Here is a 14078-nt window from a genome sequence, read left to right as displayed (position 1 = left end):
CTCACCTGTGTACTGGAGTTACAGTAGTACCTACCACACAGAGTTACTTTGAAGACTCAGTTCCCAGAGTGGGCTTAGACCTGTGCTGGCACACAGTCAGCACTCATTAATACTGCCTGTTAGCATTGTCACCACAGCTCAGGCAGGAGCCAGTCCCTGCTGCCTCCGGTGGCACGCGTGGACTCCAGACTTGGCACGCATGGGCTCCAGACTACAGGGTTTCGGTGGCCTTCATTTCCCTGGGAGTGGGAGCGGCTCTCCTTCCCTCCCCAAGTCCTCATTAAAAGGGGACTCACAACCTGCAGTTTGAGAAGCAACACTTGCATTTTCTTTTTACTAGAGCATCTAACTCCCAGAGGGAATCACAGAAGAGCCGTTAGCAAAATCCAGGTTTAGGAAGCAGCTTCAAGCCTTTCTCTGGAGCTTTTGCAGACTAAAGTGGCCAGGCATTTCTGGCCTGGCTCAGGGCTGGGCTGGGGGAAGGGACCGCCCACCCAGAAAACTAGACCCCAGGGTCATGGGCTCCTACCCTGCTTTGTGGCTCTCCAAGGGCTGCCTGGCTGTAGTCAGCAGGCACCTAGTCCTGTCAGCAATTGAAAGCCATTATTTACTATCGCAGAGATTTTTGTGGCTGTGATTTACCACCACTGGGAAGCCCCGGGACCTGAATCCTAGTAACCCTCAGTATAGATATTGCATCTAATCAATCCTCTATTACTATGCAAATACATCCTATAGGCTACTGATGTCTTTTCCTTTCAAACACTTAATACATAATTAATGATACTTCTAATGCCACAGAAGACACCAACCCAAAAAGCTTCCTGCTATAATTTATACCCACCCAGACACAAAGATTGGTTTATTGGTTCACTTATCATTCAGGAGTGTGCCTCTCCCTGCCCTCCCTGGGAGGGGCCGTGGAGCCCACAGTCTCAGGAAGCACTGGGCAGGCATCTGCCCTCCAGATAGCATTCAGCTCAGCAGGACACAATGGCTGTGCTTGAAAGATACCACATGCAGCTTTTTCATGGGTTTTCTCATTCAGTTCTCTCAAACCACACCTTAAGGGAGGTCCTCCCATAGTCCCACTCCTCAGATAAAGAGACTGAGGCTAGAGAAGTGACAGCCACCCAAGGTCATATGTGTGCCTCTGTTTCCAGGAGAGCTGGAGGCCCTGGCGTGGACCACAAGCTGTGTGACTTGGGTGAGTGGTTTAGCTTCTCTGAGCCTGTTGCTTAACCTGTAAAATGGCAGTCACAGTGGCTACTCTGCAGGATTATTTGAGAACTGGAGAGAATGAAACATACTAGGCACAAAAAACATACTTGCTAATTTCCTTCTTTGGAGGTGAAAAGGGGGGAACATCACTTTGGAGTGGCAGCTAAGTCATCATATTTTTGAGGATTGAAAGGAGACCGTGTCGAACCCCATATCTTCATAGCAGACTGGGCACCCCAAGAAGGAAACCTTGTTACAGGTTCCACATGGGGATTTTGTCTGCCAGAATTTCAGTAGCTCCGGTCTTAGGGATGTAGGTGATGTGGTCCCTGTGCTTGAGGCACTGCATCCGTAGAAATGAACAGCTCTAGGAACTGGTGTGACAAGACATGATGAGGTCAGTACATAGGTGGCAGGACCTCATTGGTGGAGGTACCCAGATAGTGTCAGTGGAGAAAGGTGGGTGGTGGGTGGTATATGACCCTCACCCAGCACACGGAGGGGCAGAAAATAAAGATTGAGGTGAATTTCAAGTCCTTTCTGGGATGTTGGGGTGTGCTGCCCATTTTGGCTCCATCCCTCTACTCCTCTGTTCTTGTATAGGGAAAATGGACCATAAATGGGCCAAATCTCCTTAACCCAGGTCAGGAAGAGGAGTTAAGGCAGAGCAGAGGCTGTGTTTGGGGGTTACAGAGATTGCCTGTGACTGAAAGGAGACCCTCTTGGGCCAAAGGACTCGGGTTCAAGTTGCTTTCCTTCCTTCCAGTGCAACTCTTTCCATGGAGCCCGCTGGCTCCCCCTTCCTCTTAGTTGTCCAGACCCCTTCTGTGAGCTTGAATATGGTATTAAGGGCCGACATGGCTTATGTTCCAGACTGAAGAGCTGCTCCTTACTCAGGGGTCCTCTGCCTTGCCTGGAACTGTCTCCATCTTTTGCCTGTGACAGCTTCCCTCCTCCCTTCTTGTCCCTCCCTGGTCTGTACTCCCCGTGGCAGGCAGAGGGAACTTTCTTAAGTGTAAACTGGGCCATGTCTTTGTCCTGTCAGAAATCCTTTAATGGTTCCCCACTGGCCTTGGGATAAAGTCAAAACTCATTAGCACAGCAGTCAAGGCCCAGCTGCTTCTCTTGGTACTCTCTAATCTACCCTGTATTTTATGCCTTGGTCTTACCAATGCTTTCAGTCCTCCCTCGCCCAGAACACAGAGTACTACATCATACCTCTGTGCCTTTGCTCATGCTGTTTCCTGAGTACAGTGCCTTTCCCTGTTTCCTTAGTCTGGCTGGTCTTATTCATCCAGCACAGTTCAGCCCAGATACTGCCTCCTTCAGGAAGCTTTCTCTGAACTCCCCTCCCTCTGTTGGGCTAAGTGATCTGTGTTTCTATTCCCTGGGCACAGTCTTATAAATGCAAAACCACAGTAAGAGCCTCAGGAGCAGGGACCTGGTCAAACAGGGATGGGTCTAGTACTCTGTGCCAGCCGCAGCATATGGAGAGGTAAGATAGGTTGTTATGCTGAACTAGGATTGTCCTTGCCCTTCATAGGAGACCCTGATCCTTGCTTGTGGTGCTCACTGATTTTGCTACCAACTTTGGGGTGGACTATGAGGTGTGGGAGCCTTGGCAACCTTGAGATCCCCCAGTGTTTTGTTAAGAGGATCTGGGCTCTACTAGATTTTTCAGCCCTGCAGTGTTTGGAGAACCTGGAGCGTCTTGGGGAGGTTGGAGTGAAGTGTTGAGATGCCCTCAGAATGAGAAATAAGGATGGTCAGGGCAGTTGAGACATCTGAGTGGGTAAAATAATTTTAATTTAGTTAACCCTAGAAAAATTTGGGGTTAGGGTATAGACACCCCATGCTGTTGAAAATCTGTGCTTAACATATAATCCGCTTCTTGTATCTGTGGATTCTACATCCCACAGATAGAGGAAGAAAAAATCCGTGTATAAGTAGACCTGCAACATTTAAACCTGTTGTTCAAGGGTCAAAGTTTCCATTTTCCCTCCTGGTCATGTCTGTATTTATTACATATTTTGACAGTTGAATCCTTTGAATCAGCTCCTCTTTTTGTCTCCAACTTGATCTCTCCCCTTGCCATGTGTAGCAAAAGGGATTTAAGAACAGGAAAATCTTCAAAAGTAGGAACAGGAAATGGGGTTTCAGGGAGATAGTGATGTCTCCATATCTCCTTTCAGGCCTTGTGCCCAGTCGGGAAGGAGAGGCGTGCCAGTGTAGGGAAACACCTCTGCTCCTTGGCTGTGGGGAAGACCAATGCAATGACATCACCGCTTCCTAAGCATCTTTCCTGTGCTCTGAAGGAAGGCGGGATGGCCAGAGAGGACCTGTTTCAGGGCCAGAACTTGCGCTGGGACTGCCCAATCGAGGCTCTTGTCCTTCTGGGTAATTTCCACCTTTAATTTCTTAGCATTTTATGAACAGGGAGTAAATCAGGAGCCTGTGCCGAATGCTTCACGTAAAGAACTAATAAACTGGAGATTTATGGGGCAGTGGCAGCAGAAGGCGGGGAAAATGGAGAGTGAAGCGAGACTTGGTTGCCAAGGGGCAGTGACTGACTCCAGTATCTTCTCTCCATGTCTGCTGAGAGCTGGGATGCTGGTCCTCTAGGGCTTAGAGTCACGGTTGGGTGGCCAGGGGTCAAGGGAGCAGAGCTATCCCTGAATCTACCTGGGTCAGCAGCCTGATAGCCAGTCTTTAGAGTAGTATATAGAAATAAGCTCTGGGCTTGTATCTAGTTTTGTATTTGGGCTTACATCTAGTTTAATCCAGTTTTTAATCTAGAACTGGAGAAAGGGAAATTCACAGTCCCTTTGGCTATATCAGTTGCATTGAAGAAACAGAAAAGCAAGATGTCAGGGGCTTTAAACAACAGAATCCAGGTCCTTCCCACCTCTTGACTGTTCTCAGCATGTCCATGTGGGCTTATACATATATTAATGCCTCATGGTGGTGGGATGGCTGCTGCAGTTCCAGTCATCACATTCAGAAATGACAATGTCCAGTGAAGAAGGGGGTGATCATCTCTCCCTGAGTATTTCCTTTTATGAGCAAGGAAACTTTCCCCAGAAGCCTTCTAGCAGGCTTTCCTAATGTCTGATTGGCTAGAACTGGGTCACATATTTCTTCTTAAATCACTCATTGGCATGATGAAAGGGGTTACCATGATAGACTGGAATAACAGAGAATGATTTGGGTTATGCTTCTGAGAGTCATGTTGAAGAGAAGTTGGCATCTGGACAAAAGTGGTGCATTTAGGGACTGAGGGAAGGGGCATGGCTGCTGGGCAGGCATTTATTGCAGTGACTGTGAGTAATTTATTTCATCTTGCTGAGGCTTAGTTTCCCATTTGTAAAGTGAGAACAAAAATAACAGTACCTTCTTGCAGTGTTGTGAGGATTAAATATGCTAATGCATGCTAAGTATGTAGCGAGGTTCCTGGCACATAGCATGTGCTGTTAGGTGTTAGTATTAACAGCTGAGTGATTTTGAACACACTTTTTGCCCCATTTGGGTGTTTGTGCTGTAAAAATGAGGTGGTATTATTGCCTTCAGGGCTACACCTGTCTTTGTTAACATGAGAAGTGGTGGTAATTTTATCCTAACCTTATGGCATCCTCCTTGGCAACATGGACTTTCAAATCAGGCTAGTATTCTCCACTCACTTGTAGTGTGACTTCAGTAAAGTCAGTGAACCTCTCTGAGCCTCAGTTTCCTCATTTATAAAATGGCAATACCATTGCTCACCCCATAAGATTGCACTTAGTGGGCATGGGGCTTGGCACATGACAGGTCTCAGGAAAACTCCCTCCCTTCCTTTCACATTCGGGGTGCTTATTTCATTTGGAGCAAGACCCTAACCAGAGACTGGAGTGCTCATCAGGAAACAATGCAGAGGCCCAGTGTTATGTAGGAGTCCAACAGGCCAGGGGTAAAGGAAGGCCAGAGCTCAGATGGGTGAGGTTGTCCAGAGCTCCCTTAGGGGCTTCAGATGCTGAGTCTGACTGACTGCATAGCTAATTTTAGCTCCCACTGTCTGCCCTAGCCTGGGCTGCTCCAGCTGCAGGTAAAGGCCTCCCAGTGGCAGGTGACCAGAACTAGGGGTGAGGTTGGGGATAACCGCAAACCAGTAAGCCAGTGGGGCCTGGGAAATTGCTGGGGTTGCTGGAGATAGTCCTACAACTTGGGGGTTTTAGTGCATCCAGACTGCTTGCCCCTGAACCATCCTTGATTCTTCACATCCACCACTGGTGAAAGTTCTGCCCTACCGCCCCTGACTTAAGACTGGGGGATGGGGGCTGGGACCTGGGGGCAGCTTAGTGCTAATGTTCTGAGCAGGTCTCTCTGCCTGCGTGGGTTCAAAGCTCACCTTTATCACTTGTCACCTGGTGATGTGAGACCAGCCCCTTTTCTTCTGTGTGCCTCAGTTTTCCCATCTATAAAATGGGGTATGAAACAGAACCTACCTCTTGGGGTTGTTATGGGGAAAGCACATGGGTCAACACCTAGCACAAGGCCTGGCACAGTAAGTGCTCAATGAGGATTAGTTGTTATTTGAGGATAATAAACAAACTCATTGCTACCTTTCACAAAGCAAATCCTATTTCTCTTACTTGCTCCTGACAGCCCAGTGCCTTACCACTGAGGGGGAGAAGGGTAGAGAGGAAGATGGAAAAACCTGTGCTTCATTAGTAATTAAACATTAATATAGTTGCCCAAAGGGCCCATGAAACTGCCAAGGAAGCTGGTGTGAGCACAAAAGGGTCTAGGGGTGGAAGATTAGTGAGAAGGGAGGGGAGGGAGTTTGAATCAGCATCTCAATTCATGGCTCAGGAGAGGGTTGGAGCATCTGTTCCTGTGCCCAAGGGCAGCCCATGCAGGAGAAACAACCCCCCTCCCACCTTCAGAATGAAGCTTTGTGAGGACCTGACATAATTTGGGAGCCCTGAGGGCCAGGCCCAGGGAGGACCTAACATGACCTCCTGGCATTGCTGACAGCTCCTGCCTGACCCATTATCCTGAGGCCCTATCACACCTCTTAATAGTCCCTCAGACTCCTGGCAGATTATGTTTGCCCTACTTCTGTTACCCAAACTTTGCACACACCCAGAAGGGCTTATCTGCCATACAACCTTCCGTAGGGATTTCACTTAGCTGGGATTCCTGTCTCTGGGAACTGGGGCCTGGTGAGGGTTGGGATGTATGTTGGGGCTTCTCTGAGCCTGTGGGTGTGAAGCAGCTTGGTGTTTGCCAACCCATGTTTTTGGATCACTGGTTCTATAGAATGCTCTATAAAGGCCCTGACAAGTCCCGCAGGAAGTGGACCTGATATACTTTAGTTAACCCTTTGCTAAATTTATTTTATATGAGATTTTGATTAGTGTAGAGACTTTTAATATTCCAAGGAAATGGTGCTTTGAGGCCCACCTTGGGCTGTAGTGTCATAGGAAAGAGCACTTGGCAGGGAGTGGGGACACTACTTTTCTGGTCCTGTGTGGGCCCATATGAACTGAGTGGTAGGGGGAAGGCTACTCCCTTTAGGAGCTTCTGTACTTTCAGCTTTAAAACAATACTGGTAGTGTTAGGGGGAAAAGGATGTCCCAAAGCTAATTCCATATAGGCTTTGTGGACTCCACCCCCACCCTAGGTCAAAATCAAAGACACTGGGAACTCCAAATCCCATCATCATCAAAGGAAGGTGGCTGGGACCTGAGGGTGGGGTTAAGCAGCCAGGTGGATATAAAAGGCAGACACGTGGGCTTTGGGGGGTCCCCCATTTTGGCTCTCCGCCAGCTCGCAGCGCCCGGCCAGCTCTGAGAGTAACTTTGGGTTTCCAGGTCGTCGGATCGGGTAGGACGCATTAAAGACTTTATTTCCCTATTTTTTCTCTGAGTTGTACATTTTCCTTATTTCCTTTTCTCTTGTAAATAAACCTTTTATTAACCTTTTGTGTGTGTGTGTAGTAGAGTATTCATAAGTCCCTTTAAAGCGCGCGGGTGAGGACCCACAGCCAGGAACCCGTTTTAATATCGGGGTTGCTCTATAACAGTAGGAGGGCCTCCCTGGTGGCACAAGGGGTTAAGCACAGCACTATGAAACAATCTGCAGCCTTTGCAGCAGGAGTTCCATCCCTAGCAGGCCATGGAGCAACCCACATGGCACAGCAGACCTCTCCTGACTGCCTGCTGCTCCCCTCAGCAGTGTATTTCATTCAGTCTACCTGTTCTGTTCCCCGCTCTGTCTCTAGTGAATCCTCTCACCCCCCACACCTCTGGCCTGTACCCCAGCTCTTGTATGTATAGATGAATAAATCTTTAAAAAAAAATACTGGTGATGATAATGTGTCTGCTTTTATTTACATACTAGAATATTTTTCTTTAAACTCTTTTTAAAATAGGAAATTTCAAACAGATCCCCCTGTAGAGAGGATAGGATAATGCACCCCCTATCCACATCATTCGGTTTCAGAGTATTTTGCTTTTTCCCTATCTGTTTCATCTGTCACCCCCCTACTTTTTTTAAGGATGGTTTTGAAGATGATATAAAATTAAGTCTATGAAAGTGTTTTGCAAACTTCAAAGTGCTCTACAAATGTAACATAACTATCATTACTGTTATTAGGTTTATTACTTCTTATTTCTAAAGTTCAAAGTGCTGTATAAATGTAAAACATATGTCATCCTTGTTTTATGCTTTTAATTCTTATTACTGTCCTGTCATATCAATGAAGATGCCCAAAAATGTGGGTATTGTGGACCTACATTTGTGAGAAAATGGGCCGAACCCTGAGAGTGTGAAATGCTTAAAATCCAGTGCTGCTGCCAGGGTACTTACAGTTTAGTGGGGAGGAAGGACAGAAGATCTGAAAAATAGCCGTGCAATAGATGGTGGAGTCTGTGCAGTGCCAGATGAAGGAGTCAACCAAATTGCTGCTTCTCCTAGAAGCAGATGACTGGGAATTATCTGGCTGTAGTTTTGCCTCATTGGAACTCCTCTGCCCAGCAATTTGCAGATCTTGGCTGGGCCTGTAGGTAGCTGGAGGAATAAGATGCCCTTTCTGGGACAGTCACCTAAGCATCTGATGAAATCATGGTCCTGAAGAAGGATGGACACTGGGCCTATGTGAATGATGCTATTTCTCTTTCTCCTTGAGCTAAAGATGCTGCCATCACCTTCCCCATGAGAATGGGGCATATGCACCATAACAACTTCCAGATAGAACTAGCTGAAAGCCTCCAAACAAACAGAGCTCCATAGCAAACAAATGACCCAACCTTTTCTGAAGCCAGTTCATTGTCCTGTGGGTACCCCGCTTTTAATCACTCCAATCAGTTACTTATCTTGGCCGACTCTCTGTCCCACACCTGGGACTATTTTCTTTCTCTCCCAGTTGTCTGGGCTTTGCCAAGGACCCTCTTCTCTGGACAACCCTTGCTGGCCTCTAAATTCAGGATATGCAGCTCTCATCCCTCTGAATTGTCTGCAGATAAGATGGAATTTCAGTATCAGAGTGGGACTTGTAGGGGAACAAACAACTCTCTGTTGGCTGCAGATGCATTTGGCTTGCATTTTGCTTTAAAACATGTAAGCCAAGGACAGGTTTCATATGAAGGTCTGTATTTCTAATTTCCTTTGAATAACTAGAAGGTCTGCAACTCCAGGCCTTCATTCCTGCCTGGGAACATTGAAGGTTGCTAAGTGGGGGCTCCCATTCAGTGGGGGTGTGTGCTGTGGGGGGTCACCGAGGTCTCCTGGGAGGCTTGGACTCACACCCATTGGGTCCTCATGGGCATGTGGGTGGGGAACTCTGTTGTTGAGAAGATATAAGGCCTGATAACCCCAAAGCTGCTTCTTTCCAACTTTCTTATTTCTGGTCATGATGATTGTGTCATCATCATCTGACCACATGCAATCTTCTTGAGTGATACATTGGGGTGCTGGCAGAAAACGGGGGGCCCAGTCAAGCTGGGTAATAGATGAGGGTTAAATAAAGGGACTGTCTGCAAAGGGATGGCAGAGTTTAGGAGAATTAACCAAGAGAGTCCTGCACCCTGAGGTTAGCACCCCCAGGACTGCTGGGCCTGGGAGAGGGGCCTGAGGAGAGAGGGTTGCCTGACAGGAGGGTGGCGGCCAGATTGTAGTGGCCCTACTCACTCTCCTGCTCTGCAGGTCCCTGTGGGCTGCCCTTACAGTCAAATCCATCTGGGCCTGATGTCCCTTGAGCCATCAAGGGAGCCTGTGATGCAGTTCATCCCACTCAACCTTCTGGGGCCCAGAACAGAGAGAGAGGCAAGGAGAGAAGATCCCACACTGGTAACTTCCACAAAGCGGACAAATCCCCCTCTTTCTGCTGGCTGTGGTGGGAGATGGTTGACACTCCCATCTGACCATCAAACTGGTTTGATAATGGGGAGCAGTGCCTGCTAGGTGGTGGGGCTGTTATTTCTGGGGGCTTAGGCATTCCTTCCCACAGCCAGTCTTGCCTGGTTTTTCCATTTTCTTTGTGTGAGAGGGTGGGCACCCTCACACCCTACCTCTTCCTCAGGAGCCCCACAGGCTCTCACAAGTAGGTCTGAAAGGAAACTGAGAGCAGGTGGTCTATGAGAGTCCAGGTGGTGGTGGGGACAGCCTTCCTGAAAACCCTTGGGCTGAGCTGTGTCTCTTTATTGATGTTATTACTTGAACACTCTCTGTGTGTGGCATCTTCTGAAGAACCTTCCTGCTGTGATATGATTTAAAAGGCCCCCTCACCCCAAATTATCTTCTCCACTAGCTGCCTTAGATTTTGAGATTCTTTGCAGTTTCCCAGCCTCAGAGAATGTCTCCACTTGAAGGACCCAGGCCTCTCACTTGGCAGAGAAAAACTGAGGCCCAGAGAAGGGAAGGGACTAACTTAAGATCACAGGATGATTTAAGGTTAGAGCAAGAAGCTGGAAGATGCTGGGTGCGAGGGCTTGTGTCTCCTCCCCAGCTACCCTGTTGGGTTTCTGGCAGGAAGGCAGCGGCAGTCCCCGAGGCTGGATGGCTGGGCCCAGGTGGTCTTAGGAGAGGAGGATCTGCTGCCTAACTGGGTTGGCAGCAGCCCTTCCCTGGGGACCTCAGGCAGAGTGGGGATGAAGAAATAGAAGAGCCATTTATTTTAGAGCGTGTCCCAAACAGCAGAACCAGATCGCGTCCATGGGATGAATTGGGGTGGGAGGGAGATGCTGCTTGCTCCTCTTCCCTGCCTCTCCCCTCCTGCTCTTTCTGCAGGAAGAAGCTCCAATTGTGGTGCCAGATGGGGAGAAGCAGGCCCAGGTGGGTGGTGGGCACTGAGGAGTGGAAGGAATCCCTCGAGGTGGAAGGCGCGAGCCAGTTCTACTGCTTGGCAGTGTGATCTTGGGTACAAATCACATAAAGTGCTGGGCTTTTGTTTTCATTTGTACGCAATGAGGAAAAGAATACCTCACAGGATTGCTATAGGATTTATTGTTATTAATATTGAATATTAATAGTAATGCTGAGGATAAAAGCTATCATTTATTGACACTTACGGTGTGGCAGGCCCTGGACTCAGCATTTCCATGTGTTATCTCATTTAATCCTCATAGCAACTCCATGAGGAAACTGAGACTCTAGAAGATTCATCTAGAAGATTCATTAGCACTCCAACAGGGGTTGGATGACACAGCTTAAGGGACATTCTCCATAAACCGTCAAACCCCAGCATATTTCCTTTGGACTTGAGAAAAGGTATCCCGCCACTGTCAGCATACTCCCTATCGGCTGTGGACATCCTGGGAGGCTTCTTTCAGCATGGAGTTTTTGCAGAGGTTTCTCTGGGTGATTCAATTCCTCATGCCACTTCCCTGGGAATCCTGCCCAGGTAATAATTTTCTGGAGGAAAAAAGCCTGGCAAATGGGAAAACAATCTTCTAACTTAACTGCTGGCCCCCATAACCTGTGCTCTCAGCAGAGCCTGGAGCCCTGGTGGGTGAGGGACTGCCTCCAGGGCTGTGGGTATGCGTGAGAGAGGGTGAATATGTGACTGTGGGAGCATATGCATGCTTGTTAGGTGACTGTGAGTGGGGGTGGGAATGAACATGTGTGTGAGTGTGTGCATGAGTGTGTGTGTGCATGTATCTGAATCTGTATGTGAGCTACTTATGGGAGTGGTGCGTGCTCAAATGAGTGTGACCACATGTGAATGTGTGCTTGCAGATGTCTGCTTGTGTGTGAGTGTATACCAGATGTGACCAGACAGGTCAAGTCCCCTGGGTCCCTGCCTCCAGGGGCAGTCATTAGGGAAGGATTTAAATCACCCGAAGCTGATTGAAGTAGTGGGGTACAGGGTGGCATCTCCTGCCTTCTCGCTGGGGCCGTGTTACCAACTGAACATTTCCCTCAATCATCACCTTCCTAGGGATCAGCTGCTTTTTATTGCCATTTAAAACAAAACGGAGTGTGGATGGTGGGCAAGCATGCTGAAGAGGCCTCCCCCCTCCGATGGGAAATGACTCCTGCAGGCTTAGGCTTGGCGCTGCTCCCTCATGAGTGCTTGGTAAGGGTTCTGGGCTGTGACTAAGTGTGAATCCTTGCCAGGCCTCTCACCTCAGCTGGGAGAGCAGATGGCAAGGCTGTGTCCTTCTGGCTTGCTGCTCTGCTGGCCCTCTTCTCCCTGCCGCATACCTGCCTTCTGTCTCAGGGTCCCACGGATGGCCAGAGCAAGCTGCCATGCTCTTTCTTGTTTCCACATCCTGTAGTACTCCAATGAGTAAAGAGCCCTCACCATGGAGAGAAGGTTTAGTCTGTTCAGGTTGACAGGAGAGAACACCTAGGGAAGGACTGGGCAACTCAAGGAGAAATGGGTGCTTGGAGGTATTGGCTGAGATGAATATGAATTTTGCAAGACTTATCCATCACTAAACCAATTAATGAGATTCATTTCTCCATCTTGGGAAATATTATAGCTAATCCTTGTGTAGCACTTAACTATGACAGGTACTTTATATGTATTAATTCATTTTATCCCCACAACAGCCTTATTGTTTCTGAACTCGAGGCTTTTGTCGCTTGGTGTGCACCAGCCAACTGAGCAGAGTTTTGTGGCAAATGGAAAAATTTGAAGCAAGCAAGGAGACATGGAGATCACTCTGAAAGCACTGTTCCCTCTTCCTAAAGGGAATCAGAATTTTTATAGCACTGTTGGTTTTTGGACAGGGCAGGGGCAAGCTGGAATATCTGGAATCTTAGTTGTACTGGTGCAGTGTAGCTTCATGACCAGATCGTGCCTCTGTCAAGATGGCATGTTCAGACTGTAGTGGCCAACCACCCCCTTGGGTGGGGATTTTAGTATGCAAATGATGTCAAGAACCTAAAGTAATCTGAGGTCTTGGAGGTTCATTTCTGTGTATGTTGCTTTAGGGTTTAACCAATTTGAACTGGAATGTATCTCAGTAACCCCTAACTAAACAGATATAAATAATTTTAAGTGTTTTCCTAATAATGCAACATGGCTTTGTCAGTCTTCTGTCTCCTAGGTAACTTGAGGTAGATAATGTTATCCCTTTTTTATACAAATGACAAAACTAAGACTCAAAGAGGTGAAGTACCTTGTTGAGGCTGGTAAGAGGCAGCTGGTATTTGACACAGTGTGGTCTCCTTTTAGAGACTCTGCCCCTAACTGCTATGCTACATTATATCTCAAAGTAGCAAGTTGTACTAAGGTTATTTAAATTTCTCCCCTGTCAGCTGATTCAAAGGAAGAAGTCACTGTTCTTGTTGGACCAAACTGGGAGCTGGCATGTTTCGACAGGTTGTCAGTGCATGAAGGAACACCTTGCTTCACAGCCAGCCCCCTGAGTAGAGGCATGTCCAGGGGCTCAGGTGACTGGGGTTTAGTCCTCCCCCCAACCTAGTAAATGTCCAACAATGATTTTTAAGATTACAAAAATTTGGTAGCAGCTTTATTGAAACAGAATCCACATATCATAAAAACTACTATTTGAAAGTGTTCAATCCAGTGACTTTTAGTGTATTATTATAGCCTGGTGGTATTTAGTGTGTTTACAGAGTTGTGAAGCCATCACCACAATCAGTCTGTGATTCGATCACCACAGACAAAAAGTCCCTGGAGTCTTTCTGTCACTGGAGTTGCCTGTTCTTGACATGTAAATGGAATCACACAAGATGTGGTTTTTGTGTCTGACTTCTTTCGCTTAGCATATTTCCATTTCTATGTTGTAGTACATTTACAGTACTTTATTCCTTTTTATTGTCTATACTGTCTCATTGTATGGCTATGCCACATTTTGTTTATCCATTTATTAGTCAATGGGTTCTTTCTACTTTTAGGCCACTATGAATAATGCTGTATGCAGTTTATGTGCAAATTTTTGTTTCATTGATGTTCAGTGATATACATAGGAGCAGAGTGCTGGTCACACGGTAACTTTGTTTATTATTTGTGGAACCACCAGACTGTTTTCCAAAGTGGCTGCACTTTTTATTTTACACTCCCATCAGCAGTGTATGAGTCCCAGTTTCTCTACCTCCTTATCAAGACTTGTTTTCTGTTCTTTTTTTTTTTAGAGGCATTTTATTTATTTATTTGTTTGTTTGTTTGTTTGTTTTGTTTATACATGCACTGGGTACAGTCAGAAGCGCAGGAGGGTGAGAGAATTCACCAGAGCCAGAGCCGGGAGCAGAACAGGCAGAAGGACCGAAGTACACTGCTGAGGGGAGCAGCGGGCGGCAGGAGAGGTCTGCGCACCATGCGGGACCCTCCTCCAGTGGCCAGGGAGCAGCCGGGGATCGAACCGGCGCCACAGAGGCTGCGGGCAGCTTCGCAACCCAGCGCTCAACCG

At 47.5% G+C, this 14078-nt stretch overlaps 1 protein-coding gene across 1 annotated transcript in view; it reads left to right on the top strand.

The window, feature by feature from the left end:
* The window catches only part of MEGF11 (multiple EGF like domains 11), a 330203-nt gene that overhangs the window by 13955 nt on the left and 302170 nt on the right, over window positions 1-14078 (top strand). The window lies entirely within an intron of this gene.

The sequence above is a fragment of the Talpa occidentalis genome, unplaced genomic scaffold (assembly GCF_014898055.3).
Source record: "Talpa occidentalis isolate TD23 unplaced genomic scaffold, MPIMG_talOcc4v2.1 talOcc4.11, whole genome shotgun sequence".
NCBI lineage: Eukaryota > Metazoa > Chordata > Mammalia > Eulipotyphla > Talpidae > Talpa > Talpa occidentalis.
Note: the sequence above shows the minus strand (reverse complement) of the source record. Positions and strands in the feature narration are given on the sequence as shown.